The 7,417-nt window shown below is 41.8% G+C and overlaps 1 pseudogene; it reads left to right on the top strand.

The window, feature by feature from the left end:
* The first annotated feature begins 3,680 nt into the window (after window positions 1–3,680).
* On the top strand, window positions 3,681–5,908 carry LOC147432484 (alpha-glucosidase-like; annotated as a pseudogene).
* The last annotated feature ends 1,509 nt before the right edge of the window (window positions 5,909–7,417 follow it).

Here is a 7,417-nt window from a genome sequence, read left to right as displayed (position 1 = left end):
GGTCTATTGCTCTCCACTTGAGCATTGGAGCCCTATTACGATGATGTTAGTAGCTTATAAAATTATTTCCAAGGCAGTAGCCCTTAGACTAGCCCCCCTATTGAACAGGATCATCTCTCCCCATCAACATGGGTTCATTAAAGGAGGATCCATTTATGCCAATATCTCGGCAGTAATGGTGGGTATGAAATACATAGCCTCCACCAAGCAAAAGTGCATTCTACTATAGATTGACCTCAATAAGGCTTATGATAGAATAACATGGTCATATATAGAAGCTTTCATGAAAGCTCTAGGCTTTGGGCCTTTCCTATGTGGCCTTCTTCGCACACGGGGCTGGCATCCAGTTAGAGATCCAATATAATGATAGAATACTGGTCTCCCTCAAGGTAAAAAGGTCTATCAAGCAGGGATTCCCCCTAGCCCCCTGCTCTTTGCCATCGGATCACATCCTCTCATCACAATGCTCAAAGCCATTGTTGTGCAAGAGGAGTTGCATGGCCTGACTTTACTAGGCAATGACCAACACTGGAAAAATTGTTTACAGACAATTCAATCCTCTTCTTGAATACATGTCCCTAGGTTGTCACAAAATCTTTGGAGATTGTGGAGATGTCTGTCGTTGCCTTGGATTACAAGTGTAATATTGAGAAGTCAAGGCTAATCTCCCTACCAAAAAACGACTCCTTCGACCCTTTTGACTAGTCAACTGAGATTGTCTCAAAAGGGAATATCTTTAGGCACCTGGGAACCCCCTTGGGGATGGATGTAACTCACAAACAAAGATTTAATTGGGTCCTTGAAAGAGTCAGAACAAAAATGAGAAGGTGGGAGTATGCTCTTCTCCCATTCCCGAGCAGGATTAAAGCGATAAACATGTTTATGCTCCCCTATATTGCCTTCACCAACCAACTTCTCAAGATGGCTAAGTGTCATTGGAAAGAGTTCTTAGAACCAATAAAAATATTTTCATGGAAAAACAACACAAAATCCTCCAGACCATGGGATTGGTCCAGATGGGAGTCAGTCGCTCGACAAGTGGACTAAGGAGGTCTCAAAATTCTTAACCTAGTTGCCCGTGTTGAGGCCCGTTGCGCAGAATGTGTGGTCTCATTGGCTAAACAGGACCAAGCTTGGGCTATCATGACCAAAGATATGTTAGATGCTGCTAAAATTGGTTCAAAAGGTGGTAAGTGGAAAGGAGTAGATTTTCATGGAAAACTCTTAGCCCCGATGTGGTCTAGCCTAAGTTCGAGGGGCATCTCAGAGGAACTTGTAAGGAAGTGAAGCTGGGGTTTTTGAGTGGGGGGAAGAAACCAAGTACTTCAAGAACTCCATCTTGCACTGGTACCACTAGCTCTCTAAATTTGTGGGACCACCACAAAACCCCTATTGGATAGAAACAGAAAGGAAAGTGAATAATAAGGGTCTGAATTGGATGGCTCACTTCTAGGACATGAAATGTTAGGTGCTCAGAGACCTAGCATGGAAAATCTACAAGTGGATCCAAAGCACATGGTAGATCAGATTCTTCAAGACTGGTCTCTTCCTTGCTGGCAAGAAGCTGGGAAGTCTTACTCTTCTCATCTGCACTCAAACTATCAGGTACTTCTTCTTTCATCATATACGGTAGGCAAGGAACTATTGTGTGTTTGAAGAAAATCTTGATGTTGGTGGAGGCAAAGTTGGTCATTGCTAAAAGGTGTGTTGTGCAGGGCTGAAGGTGCCAACAAGAGCAAGGGAAAGTGTTAAAGAAGCCTTCAAAGAGTTGGGCAAAGAAATAGCAGCCGGGGATGTATGTTTTATGTGGTTTTTTAGACTATATGGGCTCTAGAAAGGGCCAATTTGGATGGCAGGTAAAGGTGTTCATGGTCAAGCTTGGAGTACTGAGTTAGCTAGTTCAGACGACTCATCAAACAGAGCCACGGTGTGCGAGATATGAAAGTTTGAAGGTGGGCAGTTGCAAATCCGTACCAGATTGGACAATTGCAGATTCATACTAGATTGGACAATTACAAGTGAAATATAAGAGTTAAAGTGAGTGCATGGGTCTGAAGTGCCTATGTTCTGAAACTTGTCGATCTTTTCAAATCGGCAATCTGACTCCTGGATGCCAAGTCATGGAGCTTCAAAGTTTTTCTGGGGACCACGTTCGGGGCCAGTTTGACTACTTGGGAAATCTCACCATTTGGAAGTTTTTGAATCTTGAAAAGGTTTGCAGAGGTAGTGGGTGATTATGGAGCTAGCCAAAAGTTACAAATTGCCAATCGGATGCGTGCGTAGTGGGATACTGCAAGTTAAAGTTTGGGCCAATTGATGGTGGTGGGAAGGGGATATACACTCAGCACATAGTCAACAGGTTGCCAAGCATTTTTTAAATGAGCATAAAGCCAATAGATCATGCCAAAAATCTTGCTAGCTAGCCTCATGTATATATGTTTCCATAGTGCTTCGAGTCTTGGGAGTGACCATGTAAAAAATTATGTACAAAGGTTTGGTTTGGTCGGGCTTGGGTACTACTGTTTTGGGTTGTTCAAGTCCCGAAAACATGTTTTTCAATATCTATTTTTAGCCGTTCTTTATAGCTTGTGAATCAGGCTTGTACATCATGAGTTATGTGCGTCCGAAGTGGGTGGTCTCGACTTAGAAGGTGGTCCATTTCCTACCCAAATGAGGAAAAAAATGGACCAATTAAATGGAGCCTTGCAAGAGAGCCTTGTCTGTTGAGGAAAGAGAAGAGATCTCTTGAAATACAATATCAAAAGAGGTCCCCTTTTATAGCTACAATTCTCTGCAACACCTACAAACTTTTTAGAGAGCTCATTTTTTAGCAAGAGAGGGTACACCCTCGGGGGGTGCACTATGTAATCATGTTAATGTATAACGTGAGTTTGATAGGAGCGGTTTTTAAATGAAAATGTTTTAGGCAATTTAACAGAGATACATTAAAATAAGGGGTTTTTATATTTGATTTTGTGAAAAAATCCTTAAATAAGGGGTCATTTTATTCATTTACACATGTTAAAAGAGGGGTTTCTAAATACCCCATGAACGCACGTTATATAGGAGGGTAGTGAATGGTGAACCCCCCGAGAGTACACCCCAATTTTGAGTAGCCATAACACTCTCATCTTTTATCTGTTTTTAGTCTATAGATACTCTATGGGCATCTACTCAAGACGATCTATGTCAATTGTCCTTGGTTTCACCTAATTCCAAGTGTGCTTCATGCTTGAAGGGTCTTCATAAATCTTTTACAGGTGCTTATCACATGTGGTTTTGATGGTGCAATAGTTCTTCCTTTCGATGGTGTGACTCATGCAAGGCTATAGAGGCACTCATTTTCCTTGTCGTTTGCACGCTAACATCATTTTGGTGCCCCCACCCAAGGATCAAGTGCTCATGTGGTCGAATGCTTGTGAAATATATCTATTCTCTAGGCAGAGAATGTAAAGGGGATGTGGGCCCTTATGGACAACCTCCTATGTATATGAAAATTGTGGACAACACTTGAGGCGGTCGTGTAATTGGATTGCAACCTTTGGAGGGTCGTGAGGTTTTGTGAAGCCAAGCATTGGGGGCCAGTTTACCCAGTGTGAGGTGGATTATGTACTGGAGCAATCCATCAACATCCCTTGAACTTACGACGTCACATGTAAGTGTTTTTGTGGCAATCGAACATGGTGGACGAGTTTCCTCAGTTTCATGGATTGCCTAATGAGAATGCATTGACCTTTATTAAGAAAATGAAAGTTAATTCCTTACTGCAAAATATACTAGATCAAACTATATTATTGCGGTTGTTGCAATACAGTTTACAGGATGAGGTAAAAGTTTGGTTACAAAATTATGAAGAGGTGGTACAGGCACAAACTCCCGGGGTGGTTTTGGACTACAATTGTGTGAAGCAGGCTTTGTTAGCACAATACAAGAGCATTGAAGTACCTAATGAAGTTTGGCATGAAATTTTGGGGTACATTAGAAGGCTAATCAAAGTGTTGATGATTTTGTCATGCAGTTTGAATACCCGTTTATGGGATAAATGGATGCGAGCTTTGGGAAATGAAATCCCTTTAGCCATGTTAAAGAAGGACCAATTTGTGGCAAACTAAAAGGAAAGTCTAAAGTTCAAAGTTAAACTAAAAATGCCTGCTACCTTTGAGTAAGCAGCTACTATCACCGGGGAGAAAGAATGGGAAGCTAAAAGAATCAATGAGTATGGGAAAGCGGTCCATGTGCAAGGTAATGGTGGCCAAAATGAGGAAAATCACATCAAGGCTGAAACCCACCAGCCTGCTCAAAGGGTTGCAAACACTGAACAATTATAGCAAAACATGCAAGACATGATGACCATAATGCAGGAATTGTGGCTCAATGTTCTTGGAGGTGGTCATGATAGAGGAATGGTCCAGCCATATGAAGCTCAGCCTAATTCTAATGTGGGTCGTGGACAAGGTGTCTTCACAAAGGAGGTTCATCCCTACCTATTATAGTTGTGGTGAACTTGGTCATATCACCACTCATTGTCCTAGGATGGGAGGTGATATGTTTCCACTTCCTCAACAGATTCCTAACATGGCTAATGATTATGCAGTGGATATATGGGGAGATCAAGGTATTGAACAGGAAAATCAAGCCTCAACCTTTTGTGGGCATGTGGGTATTGTGCAGGTTGAAAGAAAGACGCAGATATGATGCCCATAGGCAAAAAGAGAGAGGGAAGGCTATGCTACTCCAGGTCCCATTAAGAAGAAAAAAGAAGAGAGAGAGGGTGAAGATGCAAAAGTTAAGAGGAAGTTAAGACGATTTGAAGTAGCAGATTTACCTTTGGGATAAGGACAAACGGCTTATAGTTTAAAGGAAGACCTGATTGGGAGGCACAGTGTTGGCTGTGGGAGAGTTATCCGACATTTGTCATGTGGTGAATGCTTGGCACAAAGGTGTGGGCATGGGAGTGGCCTACATTGATGGAGGTGCTCATGTTTGTGTGATCACATAGTCATGTGTTGAGAGATTGGGTCTCATTACATGCGGAAGCTCCGGATTGGTGGGTATTCCAATGGTTGGAGCAGACATTTGTGGGTGTTTTAAACTCGGGATTGGTGGGTATTCCAATGGTTGGAGCAGAAATTTTTGGGTTTAGGGGAGACAACTGGGAAGAGCTTTGCAATTGGAGGATTAAAGCGGTGCATTTGACCCTTTTGCAAGAGACCACTCCGAAAAAAATTCAAAGAGGCAAGAGCTCTATCTTTGGCACTCAATCACCGCTTAAGGTTCTTAGTCTTTGATACCGGCTCTTGCCTTTCCTATATACTCTTGTTTTTGAGGCTCACAAGATTGGAGCTCCCATGGATAGACCTCTTTTTTTCCATTTCAATGAGGACCCATCAATATATTATGCGATTGATAAACAGTTTCTATTGGGCCAATTTGTACTGGTATCGCCAGTGCTGACACCCAACACAACCGAGGTCAAGGCTTATTTTCTAGCAGGCACGTGGTACAATCTCTTTGACTACTCACAATTGATCTCTAATGGAGATAAAGGATCATATCACACAGTAGCAACCCCAATGGATACGATCAACATTCACATTCATGAGGGTTTGATCTTGCCTCTACAAGAAGCGTCTTTGACAACGGTAGCTGCACACAAGACGCCATTCACCCTTGTAACTTCCTTCTCCATGAAACAAGGTGGAGAGGATGTAGGCAAGGCTAAGGGGGCTCTTTTTCTTGAAAATGGCAAGGATGTAGTGATGGGCTAGAATTAGGGAAGTCCACTTTTGTGAAGTTAAATGCCAGCAGGAATGAGGGTAATTATGGGGTGGAGTCTGTGGTTAAACAGGGAAGCTTTGCTTTGAAGAATGGGTGGGTGCTGCAAAAGATAGTTGTCTTTGTTAACTGAACCGACTTCAGTTAATAGGAGATGCTAAAGATCAAAGCCTTATGAATGCACATCGAAGATGAATATGAAGAAGCAGTGAACATTGGAGTTACACACTTTTCACATTTTTCAGAAAATGGCCATGTATTGTAATCTCCCAAATTATTTAGCCATTGTGATAATTGTAACATGCTACGGGCTCAATAGAGTTCCAAGGTGTAAAGCATATGTCAGTTAGTGTACCTAGATTGCAGATACAATAAGTGTGGATCCTCAAAGGTCTTGGGCGCCGGACATTACACATTTTAGACCTTGGCTAAGGTATAAAAGCCAACTTTGTAAAGATTTTATTAAGTTTTGTGGATAATGAAATGCACAGCGTGAGCTTGAGTATTCAAGGTTTGTGTTGAGGCTTCCCCCAAAGCAGATGGCGGTTTTACAATGCTCCAAAGATTCTTCTTCATGATCACTCCCGTCACTTTTGTTTACCATGTATGAAAGCTGACACCATTGAACTTGTCAATATTTTTGGTGGACATCATGTGCGTAGGGAGATCTTACCAAATGAGTTGGAAATGTTTGAACCCTTTTACAATTTTGGTGCACAAAAAGAGATGGTGGAGCCTTCTAGCTCAAGAGTGCAGATGCAATGGCTTGTACAAAGAAATGTAATCAGGTTCCAACTCAGCCCGTATTGCTTATAAATGAATCAACTCATTCTACATTTTTCCTCGGGGGGTTGACCTCTTAGACATGTAAGTTACCACATGAGTTCAAATGAATGGGTTTTTTAATTACCAAAATTTTAAGATTTTAAAAGAACTATATTAACAAAAGGGGTCATTTTATTACCTTGAGCATGTAAGTAGAGGGTTTTTTTTAAAACCCTTTGAGTGCACGTTATATGAATAGTTTTTCACCCTCAAGCATTTTCCTAAGCTGCCTACGTGCTCAATAACCTCCTCTCTTTTTTGGGCTTATTAGAACTTTATCCCATTGACCACTCACCAAAGGACACCTTCCCAAGCTAAGCTCCGAAGACCTCTAAGACTCCAATTGCACCAAGTGCTTAAATGGCTAAGGACCCTCTCTCGTGCAGTCTTTGAGTTTCACGATCTTCAACCACTGCAATTCTTGTGTTTTCAAGCCACTCCGTCTTCTTGCAACCTTGAAGAGTGTTTTTGTTAGCACATGGATGCCCTTTGGTAATTTGTTTGGTACGCACCTTGGGGTATGGTGGGAGCTCACCTGTGGATCTTATATTTTGGGCCCATTTTAGAATGGCCCTTTTGCACTATTATTTTCTTTAAAAAGCTATTATTTTTTAAAAGGGTGCCCCTAAACTTTAATAGAAGTAAATGACAAAAAGAGTAGTTATTAGCACTGAGTCCACCTCGATCCTTACCGGACCCTTTTCTGGTGTGGAGTAGTTATTGGAATTGAATCCACCTTGACCCTGCAAACCCTGCCTTGGAACCATGCTGCATACTTTTCAAATCCTTGTGACATTTACCACTTGTTGCTAAATCC

This window comes from Adiantum capillus-veneris, chromosome 20, assembly GCF_014529385.1.
Source record: "Adiantum capillus-veneris isolate H3 chromosome 20, ASM1452938v2, whole genome shotgun sequence".
In the NCBI taxonomy this organism is placed as follows: domain Eukaryota; kingdom Viridiplantae; phylum Streptophyta; class Polypodiopsida; order Polypodiales; family Pteridaceae; genus Adiantum; species Adiantum capillus-veneris.
Note: the sequence above shows the minus strand (reverse complement) of the source record. Positions and strands in the feature narration are given on the sequence as shown.